Genomic DNA, 19062 nt, shown 5'->3' on the forward strand with positions numbered 1-19062 from the left:
AGAAAAGAAAAAAAAAGAGAAAACAAAAAGAAAAATGCCAAAAAGAAAGTGAATAAAGTAAAGAGTTGAAGGGATTCAAAGAAAAACAAAGATGAAAGGCATGGAGTAAACAAAGAAGGAGAAAATGAGTATCATGACTAAGAAAGAGCGACTCTAAGTCCCTCTCATTCCCCCGAGAAAAACCCTCTCATACGTGTTGTGGGTAATTGTTGGTCCCAATTGATGTGTGATTGGTTCACCTTAGGCCAGCTAAATAGTTATTATCTTGTAGAGGTGGGAATTACCTAAATTTCTTGAGGACAAGAAAAAGCTTAAGTTTGGGGGAGTTGATAAGTAGGAACTTTGACTGCTTATTTTCTCTCTTTTACTTGCATTTTAGCTCAAAAATGCTTAAAGGTATTCTCGAGAACTAATGAAATGTGCTTTCTTGCAGGAATATTGGGAAACAAGCCAAAGAAGTGAAAATAAACTCAAAAAAAGGAGTAAAATTGGACAAGGACCAAAACAAGGCAAAAAGGCCCACAGTGCGACCGCAAAATATTGTGTGTGGCCGCAAACTCTGAAGGAACACTGATGGAATTTCCTCACAAAGTGAGGACCGCACACTTATTGTGCGGCCGCATAAAACAAGAATCAGAGATCCATAGTTCAAGTGTGCGTCCGCACTCAAAAATGTGAGGTCCGCACAATTAAATGAAGTGCGACCACATCCTAGTTTTATGCGACCAAAGAATGCCCAATTGACCAGTCAATCTCAACCTGCGGACCATACACAGAATTGTGTGGACACCACACAGAATTGTGGGGCCGAACAACCTTCGCAAGGGCAATTTTGTCAAATATAATAAATAGAACTTTTTATCATTTTTAGGTCAAGTTTGTAAATTGGGAGCCCTTGAGCCATTTTTATTTACTGTATTGGGTAACATTGTACTAGATTAGCTTTTAAATATTAGATTTTCTTTCCTTAATCAAGTATTATGAATTCTATCTTAGTTTCTTCTTTAATTTCTTCATTTTCCATAAGTAGCTAAACTCTTAGCTAGGGTTGTGACCCAACCCTAGTATGGGTATTTAACGGGTAATTGATTTAGGGATTATTTATGATTGGGTTTATGATATTTAGCCTAGATCTTGCTTGAATTTGAGAATTGATGGTTGCAAACATTGATTCATGCCTATTTGACTTAGTTTTTACATGAGAAAGGGAGACTAAGTCTAGGAAAACTTGGCTAACTAGGAATTAGGGTGAACTCAAGAAATTGATAGTCCTAATTGAAGGGTCAAACCTAGAGATAATAAGACCCGACTAGAGCATTTATCACTTTCTTTGTGAAATACCCGTTTGGACTTGAGAAAGCCAAATCGGGCAAAATCACTCAAACTACCGAGAGGTATAGAGTGAGTAATTGAGTGTGATTGCTATATTGTATCCCGATCAACCAAACATGCCCTAAAGCTCTAAATATGTTAGGTAACCAACTAGGCGGAAGTCGCAACCCTAGATCTTTCATAACTTAAAAAACAACCAAAACCAAAAATATTGTCTCTTAGCTCTGCAATTACAATCAATAGCTTAAGAGTAGAAGTAGAAACAACAATTGAAAATGTGGAAGTGTAATTTGGAGCATATCATACAGTCACACTAGGTGTATACCTAATTCAAAATCTACCTCCCTGTAGATTTGACCCCGACTTGCGTTGGGTTTTTATTATTGCTTCGACCACCTCACAACCTATACTTGTGGTGTGAGTTTGGGCAAAATCAAAGGTGCACCACTGAAGTGAACTGGAAATATCTTTGTAAATTTGTCCAATCTCAATAATCCCTCAAAAGACATGGCGGGTCCGTCACCGGCCTGTGCCGCAATAACCAGCTGAACTACCCCAACTGGTGGGATTGCTGGGGTCTGATACTAGGGGGACATATACTCCAGAGTGTGAGTAGCGGGAGTCTGTGCTCCTCCTCCAGCCTGAGAGTTGGCTGGCGCCATAGGGAATGTACCGGCCTGGGCCACACTCTCCATAAGGCCCACCAAACGGACTAGAGCATCCTGAAGCACTAGTATGGCAATGAACCTCTCTGGGACCTGAGCTGGTCCAACATGTACAGTCTGAGCTGGAACCTCCTCAACAAACTTCACTTGAGGCTCCTATGTTGGTGATGTTGCTTGAGCTCTGGGCTGAGCTCGTCCTCGACCTCTGGTGCGACCTTGACATCGACCTCTGACCCTCGTAGGAGATGCCATTGGGGGCTCCGACGTCTGTCCAACTGAAGATGCAGTACGTGTTCTCGCCATCTGCGAGAGAACAAGAGTAGAAGAGTTCAATTAGCAATGAGATAATAAAGTCGCATGACACAGAAGAATAGAAGTGAAATTTGTTACTAAACTTCATAGCCTCTGGAAGATAAGTACAGACATCTCTGCACCAATCCTCCAGACTCTACTAAGCATGCTCGTGACTTATGAGACCTAGGCCACCTAGTGCTCTGATACCAACATGTCACGACCCGAAATTCGCGACTGTGATGGAGCCTAACATTTCACTTGCTATGAAAGCCAACATTAGAGGATCTTGAAGCCAATTTTAACCAATTTCAATATGTAAAATCAAATAAGCCAAAATAAAACTAAAAATTGAGTACGGAATACCATAACAACCAAAACTATTTAGTACAACCCGGATCTGGAGTCACAATTCAAGAGCTTCTTTAATTTCTACAAACAGAGTCTGAAATAAGTACAACTGTTTCAAATGAAAAGAGCAGTAGATAAGGGGAAATGGAAGGGGACTTCAAGGTCTACGGACGCCAGCAGATCTACCTCGAGTGTCCAAAAGCAGTTCCAAGCTGAAATGCCTTACGGACAGCTGGGACCAGTACCAAAATTTGCTTAAGAAGTGCAGAGTGTAGTATGAGTACAACCGATCCAATGTACTCCGTAAGTGTCGAGCCTAACCTTGACGAGGTAGTGATGAGGTTATGATAGGACACCCACATGAATAACTTGTACAGATAACAATATACGTACAAGATAATAACAAATAAAGGCTAAACATGTAATATTGGGAGGGGACATACGAAAGGGGTACAAATATACGATAAATACAGCAGGAAATGATAACCAGAACAATCAATATGCCTTTAACCAGTAAAACAAATGAACACAATGAATAAAACTACACGGCATCACCCTTTGTGCTTTTACTCTCAACCTCACAATGAAACAATAATAACGGCACGACATCACACTTTGTGCTTTTACTCTTACTTTCATCATAAATCAATAGATACGGCACGGTATCACCCTTCGTACATTAACTCTTAAAATATTGCACGGCATCACCCTTCGTGTATTAACTCTAACAATATGGCACAGCATCACCCTCCGTGCATTAACACTCAAATATAGTAAGGCGTCACCTTTCATGCATTAACACTCTCTCTTACTAGATAACAATGAACATATAACAACGGGGATATAGAATGAACAAGAACAAGCCTTATGTCATACGGTCCCACAACACCAACCTCAATTTTAGAAACAATACTCAATTATCACAAATATTCCATAAACGTGAGAAGAACGATCAATTTATTAACTAACTAGTCTAAGTAATTAAACTAAAAAGAAAATAACTAATGGAGTTTAAACATAGGAAGAGAAGATTTTTAAATTATCAATGTGATGAAAACAATCTAGGGTTATGTACTATCTAACATTCTCATTGTATTCCTTAATTGAATTGACTAACTAATTTTATCTAGTTTGTTGGTTAAGAGGGTTAATATTGCTCATAAGAATCTGTCGAGTTCTTACTTGCCTATTTAAGCTAACGTAACGCCTATATGTCTATGGAGTTAGAATCAATAAGAACACATTTATAATTCCTGTAAATCAATCAAGCAAGTCAATTAGATATATGTTTATCCTAACTATGAATCAGTTCCCCGATGCCCGGGTTCATGAACTTGCTCTACTCAATCCTATATGCAATCTAGAATTCCAGCTTTCGAGTTCAATTCTAGATTTGTTTAATAGTATTCAATTGGTGATCAAGCAATCAAATAATTAAGCGTATGATTGAATAAATAAACCAATATGATAAATCAAGAAATCAAAATCAATATTCGAATAACAAAAGTCATGAAGGAACCATAACCCTAGAATGTGAAGTTTAGCTCCACATAAACATGGTATCAAAACAACAAATCATACAAAGAAACATAAAAATAATAAGTTTGGTGGAAGAAAAGATGAAACCCGGCCTCCATGGCAGCTCTGTGCTCTCCCTAGGTCAAAAGTTCGACAAAAGTTCATCTAAAAAATATTTTTCCATGTATTTATACCAAGTAGGGTTAGGCCCAAACGAAAACACCTTTTCCTTCACGAAATAGGATTGGGACTCTGTAAAAAATACATTGGCACGCCGCATGGGGAGACACGCCACACGGGGTGGTAGTGGGATTGGTCAGAGAACTCAACACTTGAAGATGCAAGAATATTTTGTACAGACATTATGCGGTGAGCGTCGCACAATGCGTCGCGTTAGTAGGATTCTTCAAAAAAATTGGCAAAGTTATTGCTTGATGGAATTTTGTCCAACTCCTAGTCATTCACATCATTAGGCATGTGATATTAAGCCTTATCATCAAAGGCTTTGGTTTTGTTGCCTACTGCTACAACATTGAATTGCATAGTCACCAGGTGACTTACATTGGCCTACCTAACATGGAAGCACTATTTCATCTCTATGTAACTTTTTTTCTTTCATTTCCTTGTACATACTCAGTTTTCGACCTCCGAATGCAATCCTAATTTAACCCTTGAACTTTTACTCAGACTTCAAAGTCCTTTAATAATTATTTTAGCTCCAAAAATATACCTTATCTTGGTATCACTACCTACACATTCGAGAACACATAATTAGTATAAATCATTCATATTTTAGTTCAAATACAATTAAAGTGTAGCAAATAAAAGGTGCGAAGTAGCCAAAAACTCGTATTTCTAGCGTACCATCAATACTACAGAGGATGAATATTTTAGGTTTGCAAGAGTTGCTTCAAAATATTTCATCATGTTGATAATATATGTGTGAGGTCATAAGAGATGATGCAAGGAAGTGTCCGGTCTCTAGCAAGCTTTAACAATGTTGATGTACTATTATTAGTACAATGCAACAACTTTAACAACTGGAGAGTTGACTTGTACGATGACCAGAGGAACTAATTCCATTTGTTTCCTCAGTTGTTCCTTATCTGATTTTCTTGAGAATTAAATCAGACATTTGATTAGTTATAATGAACGAAGGAACTAATTGTATTAGGTTCCTTATCCGGTTCTCTCATGAAAGACAAATAATCAAAACAAAATTGCATAACTTATCAATTTCCCCCTTTTTGATGATAACAAATATAAAATTGATATTTCCTTATAAGAACCAGATTTTCACACTGTTCCTCCTACGAACTAGACATCTCACCTTTCCCTACCTTCAATTTTGTTCCCTCTTTTGGCATCATTAAATCAATTAGACATGCATATGCAAAAAGAAGTCCAGCAACGTTAACTCATGGTACTTGTGTGCACGCAAGATAACTAAAACTAGAACACAAGAGTATAAACATTGCATAAAAGATGCAGCCATGCTCATTAATTATAAGGGATAACAAAAACAGAGGAGTAGTAGTACCATAATTATATAAATATTACAATTTAAACAAAAACAAAAAGTACCACAATCAATAAGTAGAAGCAACAAACAAGACAAGAGTAGGAGGGGACTAGGAAGGGTGCAAAACAAGGGACACTAGATGGGGAGTAGGAAGGATTATGGAGCAAAAGACTATATGAAGCTATCTATTCGATTGTTCGCAGCCCTTTTGATCAGTGATCAGGTGCTCCACTTGTTTCCTAAGCTCAGCATTCTCACCCATCAGACATGAAACATCTTCTCCTTAAGCACTAGAGGAACCAGGTTCCTTGCTTGCATGAGTAAGTTGAGACTCTAGGATGGCGTTTTTTGCATTCAGACGCATAATATCTTCATTTGCAGCCTCCTGAGCATCGATTAGCTGAAAGATAGTGGATTTTCTTCCTATACCTCCCTTCTTGACAACACACTCACACTACTCCAAGGTATTCATTGTGAGCATTTGCTTGAGAGTACCCACTGATGTTTTTCTCAAGGGGACCTCAAAGAGTTCAAGGACCTTAGTGAGGAGAAACCTATAGGGGAGACCATGATTACCATCTTTGAAATCTGCCACCTTCTTTATATGCTCAATCATAATCCGATGCAGATTGTTGGAAGAGCAAGATTCCAGTGCTTTCAGAAGGACCAGGTTTGCTATGGAGGCAATAGACCTCCTCTCAGCCTTAGGTAGCAGCATTTTGTTCACCAACTCAAACAACAGTTGGTACTCTGACAGAAGTGCCTTCTTGTGCACTCTTTCTCCAGTCTGAACAACTTGCAGCTTGATGATCAACTTCCTAAATTCAGGGGAATAGGTTCCCTCAACAATTGACAGCCCAACAGTAGGAATATCAAGAATCTCACCCAGCAGAGCCTCATCCATCACAAAATATTTTCTACTCACTTTCAAACAAATGGTGTCCCCATCCACTACAAACATGTCAGCATAAAAGCTTCTAACCTCTTCTTCATAGACCTTTGGACTGTTGATGTTGAAGAGATGGGTCCATTTATAGAATTCAACATTTTTTACCAATTGCCCCATGCATGGTTGGTCAAAGATCTCAGAATCAAACGCGTGACCCCACGGGACCTTTTGCTTCTTCAAATTTTCCCTCCTCTCTAATTTAGATAATTCTACCATTGGCTGTTTTGAAGAACCAAGTTCCTCGCTAGTACTCTGCTTCTTTCTGAGAGGCCTCTTCTTCTCTAATCTCTCCTTATCTACTCTCTCCTTCTCTACTCCCTCCTTCTCTACTCCTCTTTGATCATCTTTGTCCTTTTTTTGCTTTACAGAGATTGTTTTCTTTGAAATATTCGTAACGAGAGGAGCAGATTCCTTAAGGGTATCATCATCGTCCACCTACACTGCATCAGCCAGAGGCACATCCTCATCATCATTCAGACAAATTTTAACAAGCCTCCTTCTCTTCCTTTTTTTCCTTAGTCACCTTCAATGCATTATAAAATACAACCTTGTTTGTTGCCTAGTAGTGGGGTGCTTTGGAACATAATCCTTTGTGGCTTTTTACCACTCCTAGCAGTTATAAACTGTGTTATAGGAAGATTATCAAGGTCATCCTCACTATCACCAGATTCACCCCCAAACGCTAACTTCATTTCTGGGTAAAAAAACATCCAATGAAACTGTAATAGGGTGATCAAATGTCTTGTAGAACTAGGAGTTTCATCCTAAGCAGGAGCAGAAAATTCCTTTTGGGAAAAGGAACCAGGTCCCTATGTAGGCTCCCTTGTAGTACTAACCAGTACTTGTTCCCTTTGAAGCACCTGGCCCTCATCATCCTTTTCTTCCCCTTGTCCTAGTGGTTCCCCTTGGGTCATACCACCAACACCATTAGTAAAAGATTCCCCAACCAACATTGCTACAATAGTAGTATCACGACCCAAACTGGAGGGTCATGACTGGACCTGGGCCATACCTACTAAGCACCAACGTACATTTTATTTAACCTTTCTTATTATCTATAAGGAGTGACGAGATCAACATAAACGATAAACATAAATTACAAACAGCCAACAATGACAGATAATGGCATGAACATATATAATATAGGCCGACAAGACTATCATGAAGCTATCTATAAGGTCTGAGCTAACAAGCTTCCATGAGAATTATACAACAAAAATCAACTGACAAGGCTATCCAAACTATACATGAGATGACACCTATATATGCTTCTCTAATGGAACATAAGAACTGTAACATTGTTGAAGTAGGGCTCTGATATACCCATATTGTCTATAACAAGAATGCATACCAAGACCACAGCAAGTCCGAAGAAGGGATATCCCCAATAACTGCTGAGCTGGCAGCCTACTATGGTGGGGGAGCTTCGTCTACCTGTCTATCAGGACCAGAAACACGACGTGCATTGTCCAAAATTAAAAGGGATGTCACTACGAATAAAGTACTGAGTATGTAAGGCAGGAAAGCATAAATAAGAATTGTGATGTAAACAGGGATGGCGAGTATACAACCTCTAACATCTAAATCCCTATGAGAGCGACTGGTATGAAATGCATGATAAAAATATATGCCTTTGTGGGCATCATCGTCATCATATATATATATATATATATATATATATATATATATACCTGGTCGTAATAGGCTCAGTAAAAACATACCTGGCCATCATAAGGCTCGGTAGAATCTTACCTGGCCACATAGAGATCGGTAAAACCCAAATGATAAGTGGTTGAAGAATAGGTGTCGTACCCGACCGACAATAGTATAGCTCGGTAGAGTAATATATATACAATACATGCTAGACTCATTGGAATCACATTCTGAACATTTCGGTGTGACGTAAAGTCGGTAACCTCCGTACATGTTATTAGAACTAACTCTTCATCATGAATCTTATAAGAATTAGGAAGTACCAACAACATTGATAACATAAGAATAAGAGAAGCAACATCAACCTCAATCGCTCCATAAGAAGGGAAACAATGTAAGTACTGCTAGCTTCTAAGAGTTGAGTATCTTTGGAAGCTTGTTCATTACGTTATTTACAATAGGAGTCTTGCAAAAGAAGGAAAGGTATAGCCTCACATACCTTGTATATACTGCCCAACCTCAAGCTATGCAAATCTCATGGCTCCATAGTCTACAATAAGAGAAATGATACTATCGTATCGTTTAAGCGTCATAACTAGTATTTATCAATCACAACCAATCTTACAATGAAACAGACAGCAACTCCCCTATTTATATGAATTCTCACAAGTTACAATAATCACCAAATAGCCCAAACATTATCAATAATAATCATATTAAGCCTCCTAAATAGTCTACAAATCAACAATATTACTAACAAGCTTTTCAATAGATATCTCATAAGTCATAGTTTCAACGACTTAGCCGCAACTTGGATAAACTTAAATACACATAGAGTAATAGGTTCCTTACCTTTAAATAAATAGAACAATTCTAACTTGACCTTACTTCACCATGAAATATCCTTTCAATTCAGCCACAAGAACAAGGAAGCGAAACTAGCAATCAATTTGGATTTTTCGGCACTAGAATCACTTTGGAAGACTTGAAATCACCTAGGGTTGATATTAAAAACTTTAAAATTATTTTACAGAACATAAACCACATAAAACAACCTCCCACATGAGCTGGAACCACACAAAAATCAGCAACAACAAGAAGAACAAGATACTCACTAGCGCTAGGGGATTCCCGACACTTGATTTGTGTTGTTTGCCCTTTGTTTGGGAATTGGATCATGAGAGAACTTTGAGAGAAAGTTTTTAGGTGTTTCGGGTCTGGATAGAGTGAAAAGGAATCAGATAATTGGGCTTTAGGCGTCTCATATATATCAATATATCTCAACCACCTATGTGGGTCTCATAGAGAGCTGATTGTGCAGTCTCGCAAAAATGCAAATATCTCTCTACTCCGACGTTGTATCGATGAATGGTTTAATGATTTGGAAACTAGACTCATAGATATGAAATATTGCATATGTATCACCCCATGATTCCAAGTACATTAAGATAAAAGCTTAGTAACATTAGACCTAAAGTTTAAGTAAAATTATGAATGTAAGTTGCGACAACTTTTGTCGACTTTTGTTTCATATCTTGCTTGACTTCAAGACTTATGATATGAATATTATATGATTCAAATACCCTAAAACACGACCTCCTTAGCATATTAATCACCTCTAGTTTTACCCAAAAATACGGGTTACAACATCCTCGATTCATTTTACTTCTAACTTCTAATACTTGTTAACCACTATATACACCCTTGTATCATTTAAGAACGATAGGATTAACTTCTTATCATATCAATGATAATATCTTCTCAGATTTACATCAACTAACTTACGATGTGATTTAACAAACGCAAATATGAGTTGTAACAAGCAGGCTCTTTTTCAGAAGATGTAGAGCCTACTTCCCTAGCAATTCTAACTCATAAGCAATCTGTCCACTTCTTCAAAGAATGTTGTACGGCCCAATATACCGCGGACTTGGCTTACCTTTCTTCCCAAAATGCATAACACCTTCATCAGTAAGATCCTCAAGAAAACTCAATCACCAACCTCAAACTCCGAATCACAACGTCAGGCATCAGAATAAGACTTTTTCCTGCTTTGCGCTCTCCTCAGTCGTTCTTGTATCACTTTCACCTTCTCAATGGCTTGGTGAATCAAATCTAGCCCATATAGTTCTGTTTCACTGATTTCGAACCATCCAACTAGTGATCTGCATCTCCTCCTGTACAACGCCTCGTACGGGGACATTTTAATACTGGAATGGTAGCTATTATTATAGGATAATTCTATGAGTAGCATATGGTCATCCAATTACCCCTGAAATCTAGAACACATGCTCGTAGAATATCTTTGAGTGTCTGAATGGTACGTTCAGCCTGTACGTCAGTCTATGGATGGAATGCAGTGCTAAGATTCACTTGTGTGTCTAAACCCTTCTAAGACGACCTCCAAAAGTTAGTCGTAAACTAAGATCCTCAATCTGATATAATAGATATCAGCACACCATGAAGCCTAACAATATCCTTGATATATAGCCTTGCTTAATCTTCAGCCGTGTAAGTTGTCTTAACTAGAAGAAAATGAGCAGATCTTGAAAGTCGATCAACTATCACCTAGATCTGTCAAACTTATGATAAGAGCGAGGTGATCCAAAAATGAAGTCCATATTGATCGCCTCCCATTTTCAGGTCGGAATCTCTATATTTTGAATCAATCCATCGGGTTTTTGATGCTCGATCTTTGCTTGTTGATAATTAGGACACTGGGCTACAAATTCTACAATAACCTTCTTCATGTTGCCCCACCAATATAGCTCCTTAATTTCATGATACATTGTCGGGATGGATGGAATATCGGGACTGATGAATCACAATCGTAATCTTCTCTCGCAGCCCTGCCATATTAGGCACACATAATCGGCCCTAGTATCTTAGTTCCCCATCTTCTTCGATCTCGAAAGCCATAATCTTATGCAATTGAATGCCCTTTCTTAATCGCACTAAGGTAGGGTCTTCATATTGTCGTGCTTTTACCTCGGCTACCAAAGACGATTCTAATGTATTCTGTACAGGAACACCTCCGTCATCAGAGTCTAACAATCCTGTACTTATATTGGCCAGCTAATAAAGCTCTTTAGTCAACCCTCATCTGACTGCCTCAATGTATAATAAGTTTCCCATTGACTTACAACTGAGAGCGCCTGCCACAACATTGGCTTTATCGGGATGGTACAATATGTCGACATCATAGTCTTTCAGTAATTCAAGCCACCTACGCTGCCTTAAATTCAAATCATTCTGCTTGAAAATGTATTGTAAACTCTTGTGATCTGTATAGATGTTAACATGAATGTCATATAGGTGCCTCTATATCTTCAAAGCATATATCACTACAGCCAATTCCAAATCATGAGTCGGGTAATTCTTTTCATGTTTCTTCAATTGTCTTAGTGCATAAGCAATCACCTTCCCACGTTGCATCAATATGCACCCAAAACCTATACCTGAGGCATCACAATATACCACATAACCTTTGTTCCTTCTGGGAGAGTGAGCACTGGCACGGTCAATCGATTCTTCAGCTCCTGAAACTACGTTCACAAACATCAACCACTAGAACTTGTTAGCTTTCCGTGTTAACTTAGTCAATAGTGCTGATATAGAGGAAAACCCTTTTATAAACCACCTATAATATCCTTCTAGACCCAGGAAGATGCGTACTTCTGAAAGCGTTGTAGGTCTCGGCCAATTCTTCACTGCATCGATCTTCTGAGTGTCGACATTAATACCCTCATCAGATATACATAGACAAGAAATGCTATTGAGTTCAGTCAGAATTCACATTTGGAGAGTGTACCATATAACTTACGATCCTAAAGGGTCTGTAATACTATTCGAAAGTGGCCTGCATGTTCCACCTTCGAACGAGAATACAGTAGGATGTCATCAATTAATATGATCACGAACACATCAAGATAAAGTCTGAATACACTATTCATGAGATCCATAAAAGTTGTTGGGGAATTTGTTAGCCCGAACGACATCACCAAGAACTCAAAGTGCCTATATTTTATTCGGAAGGTCGTCTTCGAAATATCCTTCTCCTTAACCCTCACTTGATGATACCCTAAATGTAAGTCAATCTTGGAGAAACATTTGGCACCCTGGAGTTGGTCAAATAGGTTATCAATCCTTGGAAGTGGATACTTGTTCTTTATAGTAACCTTATTCAACTGTCGATAATCGATACACATCCTTAACGACCCATGTTTCTTTGGCATGAACAAAACTGACACACCCCAAGGTGAAGTGCTAGACCTAATGAAGCCCTTATCCAGCAAGTCCTTCAACTGCGCTTTTGACTCTCGCAACTCTGTCGGGGCCACCCTATACGGAGGGATAGAGATTGGCTGAATGTTAGGAAACACATCAATGCTAAACTCAATACACATCAATGCTAAACTCAATCTCTCTTTAAGGAGGAAGGCATGGGAGTTCATCAGGGAAAATATCTAGGAATTCATTGACATGGGAGCTGATTGTAGAGTATGCGACTTTGCCTCCATATCTCTAACACATGAGATGATAAATGTAACATTTCGAGATTATCTTCCTTGACTTAGGAAATAAACCTACCATTTGGTGTAGCAATGTTCCCCTTCCATTCAATTATGGGTTCACTAGGAAACTGAAACCAAACCATCTTGGTACGACAATCAAGGTTTGCATAACATGATGCCAACCAGTCCAATACTATTATCACATCAAAATTAACCATTTTCTAACTCAAATAGATTTGCTGAGGTTTGATGACTACAAATCATCACTTTGTAACCTCTATATACCCTTCTAGCAATCACAAAATCTCCTATCAGAGTGGATACCGCAAGTGGTTTACTTATCAATTTAGGTCCAACGCCAAACCTATTAGCAACAAAGGGTGTAACATATAATAATGTAGATCCGAAATCAATCAGTGCATATACATCATAAGAAAACATAGACAATATACCTGTAACAACATCCGAAGACGACTCAAGATCGTGTCGACTTGCTAGATCATAGGTTCGATTTCAAGTATCGCTCGAACTCATGCAACTCTACCTCTACCACGACATGTCGACTACTAAAATCCCATACTGGAGGTCAAACTGATGAGGAAGAAGCAGACATAGATCTAATCGGCTGAGCCATACCACCACCTCCTTTGTTAGGATAATCTCGCATCACATACCCAGGCTGTCCAAAAAATAGCATGCATCGGAAACTCGACGGCATAGTCTAAAGTGGGACTTGCCTCACTGATCACAATGGGGTGCTGGGGGTCTCGTGTAACTAGTATTTCTATGATATTGCAAGCCTGATGTCCGCAAACTCTGACCTGTACGAGAATAGATAGATTAATCATAACGAGGCCTCTAAAACTATGGAGGAGCACTAGCTACAGGTGGCGCCAAACTCCCTGAAGACTGGGGCCTAAAACTACCCCTGAAGTCACCAGAATACCCTGCGAATCTTGCCTCTTATGCTGACCCATATCTTGCTCTCTATCTGCCCTTTGCTGGCACTAACAATCCTCTAATGTCTGGGCATAAGCCTGAATACGAGAAATATCCATGCCCTCCACCAAGGAGGCTACGTGCACTCATTTATCAGATGTGATCCCAAATCGTTCTATCTCGACCACCATATGGGGAGCATACCTCGCTAAAGAATCAAACTGCATACTATACTCTCGCACACTCATATTACCTTGTCGATATTTCAAAAACTTATCAACTCTAGCTCATTGTATCTCAACTAGAAAGTAATGATGGACAAAGGCCTCAAACAATTCCTTCCACATAGTTGGAGGAGCGTTCGGATCCATAGATCTCTCTAAATTGTCATACCAGAAAACTACTAACTCTCGTAACCAATAAGAAGTCAACTCTACTACCTCAGTATCACTGGCGTGTATAACCCCCAGTGTCTAATGAACCTAATCAATTAAAATTTGCGGGTCTTCCTTAGGGTCTAATCCGATAAACACTGGAGGTTCTAAATTAATAATATCACAAACTCTCGCACTAACCGATTTGTCAGCAACACTGGTATTCTGTCTCTAAGTCTGCTCAGCTACCAATGTAGTTAACAACTACACTACACTGCGCATATCCTGGTCTGTAATGCCAGATGGAGGAACTAGAGGTGTTGGGTCCCTCATAATATGCTCTGGAGGAGACTGAGTAGATGAGGTATGAGACGACATCTCGCTTTGAGCCTCAATTTGGCCTGCTCTGGATGGAGGCACCTGACTAGTACCATTTCTCGCAGCTGTATCAAGCGGTCTACTAATCGCTTGCTTCCTAGTCAAAGGCATCGCTAAAAGAAAACAAGGTGAATATTTGAGATGAACACTTACGACTCAACTCTATGCATGATCTAGATTCAGAAGGAAGGTAACAACCCTAGATGTCATATAGCCTCCTGACTATAAATGTGGTGCACTACACATCTATAATCAAGACTCTACTAGCACGGACAACCCCTAGGACAGACTTACTCTGTACCAATTTTATCACGAACCAAACTAGAGGGCCATGACTGGCACCCGGGCCATACCTACCGAGCACCAACGTACATTTTATCTAAACTTTCTTATTATCTATAAGGGCCGACGAGATCAACATAAATGGTAGACATGAATCATAAATAACTAACAATAATAGATAATGGCATGAACATATATAACTAGGACAACAAGGCTATCATGAATCTATATATAAGGTAGCTGCCATGAGAGACTATACAAATAAAATCAACCAACAGGGCTATCCAAACTATACATGAGACGACACTTGTCTATGAGCCTCTAATGGAACATAAGTACTGCAATATTGTCGAAATAGGGCCTCGACATACCCATAATATCTATAACTAAAATGCATAATAAGACCATGGCAATTCCGAAGAAGGGATCTCGCCAATAACCGCTGAACTGGGCAGCCTACTATGGTGGGGGAGCTTTGTCTACCTAATGATCAAGACCTGCAGCACAACATGCAGTGTCCACAAATAAAAGGGATGCTAGTACGAATAAAGTACTGAGTATGTAAGGCAGGAAAGCATAAATAAGAATAGTTATGTAAATAAGGATAGAGAATATACAACCTGTAACATCTGAGTGTCTTTGAGGGCGACTGACATAAAATGCATGATACACACACAAACATACACTCTATATATATAGTGTGTGTGTGTGTCTATCATGCATTTTATGTCGCCCTCAAAAACACTCAGATGTTATAGGTTGTATATTCTCTATCCCTGTTTACATCACTATGTGTATGTGTATACTTTTAAAAACATATGCCTCTGTGGCATCATCATCTTTATCATTTCGTACTCGCTCGTAATAGGCTTAGTAAAAATGTACCCCGCCATCATAAGGCTCGGTAAAATCATACCCGGCCACGTAGAGCTCGGTAAAACCCAAATGATCAGTGGTTGCATAATATGTGCCATTCTCGGCCGATTATAGCGCGACTCGGTAGAGGAAAATAGGTACATATATAATTTAAGTTGGACTCATTGGAATCAAATTCTGAACCTTTCAGAGTGACGTAAGGTTGGTAACCTCCATACATGTTATTAGGATTAAATCTTCATCATGAATCTTATAAGAATTAGGAAGTACCAAAACCATTGATAACATAAGAATAAGAGAAGCAACATCAACATAAATCATTCCATAAGAAGGGAAACAATGTAAGTACTGTTAGCTTCTAAGAATGGAGTATCTTTGGAAGCTCGTTCATTACATTATGTACAATTGGAGTCGTGCAGAAGAAGGAAAGGGATAACCTCACATACCTTGTATATAATTCCCAACCTCAAACTATGCAAATCTCATGACTCCTTTGTCTATAATAAGAGAAATTTTACTATCGTTATTGTTTAAACGTCATAACTAGTATATATCAACCGCAACCTATCTTACGATGAAATGGAAAATATTTCCTCTATTTATATGACTTAAAACAAGTTAAAACAATCACCAAACATCCCAAACAACATCAATAATAATCATATTAAGCCTTCCAAACATTCCACCAATCAACAACATTACTAACAAGCTTTCCAATAGATATCTCACATGTCCTAGCTTCAACGACTTAGAAGCAACTTGGATAAATTTAAATACATGTAGAGTAAGAGGTTACTTAACTTTAAACAAATATAAAAACTCCAGTTTGACCTTACTTCACCACGAAATATTCTTCCAATGCACAAGATCAAGGAAGCGAAACTAGCAATCTATTCGAGTTTTTCGACACTAGAATCACATTCGAAGACTTGAAACCACCTAAGGTTGATATTAAAAACTTGGGAGAGTATTTTACAGAACTTAAACCACTTAAAAAAACCTCCCATATGAGCTAGAACCACACAAAAAGTAACAACAACAAGAAGAACAGGATACTCACTAGCGCCACGGGATTCCCAACACTTGATTTGTGTTATTTTCCCTTTGTTTGGGTCTTGGCTTAGAAACAAACTTGATGAGTGAAACATATTGAGTTAAAATGGGCTTTAGGCGTCTCATATATATCAATATATCTCAACCTCCTATGTGGTTCCCATAGAGAGCTACATACGCAGTCTCACAAAAATGCAAATATCTCTCTACTCCGATGTTGTATCAATGAACGGTTTAATGTGTTGGAAACTAGACTCGTAGATAATAAATTTAGTGGGTGGATCACCCCATAATTCCAAGTATATTGAGAGAAAATCTTAGTAAATTAGACCTAAAGTTTAAGTGAAATTATGAATGTAAGTTGCGACAACTTTTGTCGACTTTTGTTTCATACCTCGCTTGACTTCAAGCCTTATGATACAGATATTATATGATTCAAATACCTTAAAACATGACCTCTTTATCATATTAAGAATCTCTATTTTTACCCGAAAATATGGATCACGACATCCTTGATTCGTTTTACTTTTAACTTTTAATACTTGTTAACCACTCTTATACACCCTTATTTCATTTAATACCAATTAGATTAACTTCCTATAATCTTAATGATAATATCTTCTCATATTTACATCAACTAACTTACGACGTGATTTAACGTACATGAATATGTGTTGTAACAAGCAAGCTCTTTTTCAAAAAATGTAGAGCCTAGTTTAAGTATATTACTCTGATCCCTGTCATCTCAGTACCCAAGGCTTCGGAATCAAAAGGAGAAGACTGAAGATTACCTGAATCAGATACAACTCTTTAGAACTTTGAACCTAGAAGCTTCTGACACATGCAACCCCTCAAGAGACGGGAACCCAACTCCTCATTCACACTCACGTCCTCTAAAACGATGCGCTGATTGGATACCTCAATTCCTTCATCCCCTTCCACTATTTCTACAATAGTTTATAGAATTTGAGAGGCGGATATCATTTCTTGGGAGTCCACCTTGTCAGTAGTGTCACACCTCCTTTTTCCGCCCCCGCGAGGGTACAAGGGAGTTTTTTCCGATTAAAGGACAATCGAAACGGGATTTATTTATTTATTTCAGAGTCACCACTTGGGAGATTTAGGGTGTCCCAAGTCACCAATTTTAATCCCGATCGAGGAAAAGAATGACTCTGTATTACAGTCTGCGCACCAGAAATCCGGATAAGGAATTCTGTTAATCCGGGAGAAGGTGTTAGGCATTCCCGAGTTCCGTGGTTCTAGCACGGTCGCTCAACTGTTGTAATGGCTAAAATATCTGATTTTAATACATGTTCAAAAAAACTATAGTGCAATTTTAACTTTTAACCGCTTTTATTGTTATTATTATATTTTAAAGAGTGTGAACATCGTTTAAAAACATGTCTTTGGATTGCGTTACATAAAATGCATCCACGATCCGGAACATATTTTTATTCAATGTTTTGGGATTTGGATTTGGGTCGCATAAATGTGTACCCGTGTTTAAGAATGTATTATTATTATATCGCGCCTAAAGCGATTAGGGCTTTATTACTTTGGGGAAGGCCGTGAAATTTGCTAAATGGCCCATCCCGAAGTTTAAGTAATCAATTGAATTTTTATCGAGGCCCCCGCAATTTGTGTGTTTTATTTAGCGAGGCTCGTCTCATTTATTTTAAATGGACAAATCTTAAAGCGACTACATTTTGCTATTTAAAATTAGTCTCTAAAATGAATAAAGAAAATCCTAATTAATTACGTTTTTTATTTATTTATTATTATTATTAAGAAAACATGACATGCTAATTGCTTGATTAATACAAATATTGATGAAAAAGGAATTTTATTCTTAATTTCGAAATTATAAATAAAATAAAAGCTCAACAACTAATATCCAAAAGAATCAAATATAGCTAGATTAAAACTCAGCATTGTTAAAAAAAAATTATTGAGATTAATTATTCACAACCATTTGAAACTTGATTTAACCATAATTACTAAAGCTTATTAGAAAGTTTGTTAGACTTAAATGTTCTTCTAGTCTTGCTTGAACTCAAGTCATGCCTTAATGCCTAATTTACGAAGTTTTAATTTAAATTCATGTCTTAGCTAAATTTAGCTAATTATTCATGATTAACCTACTGTTGATAATCTTGAAACCTTCATAACTAGTGAATTAACATGTTTTGCCGAACTGATTCATTAAAGACTAACTTAAGTTTTTTTTTTATTCCAGTTATTATTTAGTAATACATGGAATAACTTAAATATAATCAACAAAAGGAAACAAAGAAAAACGAAATTAAAACTTCAGAATTTCATTCTTCATATGTATTCATGCTTCATATTTCGGATTACAATAACC

This window comes from Nicotiana sylvestris, chromosome 2 (genome assembly GCF_000393655.2).
Source record: "Nicotiana sylvestris chromosome 2, ASM39365v2, whole genome shotgun sequence".
Classification (NCBI taxonomy): domain Eukaryota; kingdom Viridiplantae; phylum Streptophyta; class Magnoliopsida; order Solanales; family Solanaceae; genus Nicotiana; species Nicotiana sylvestris.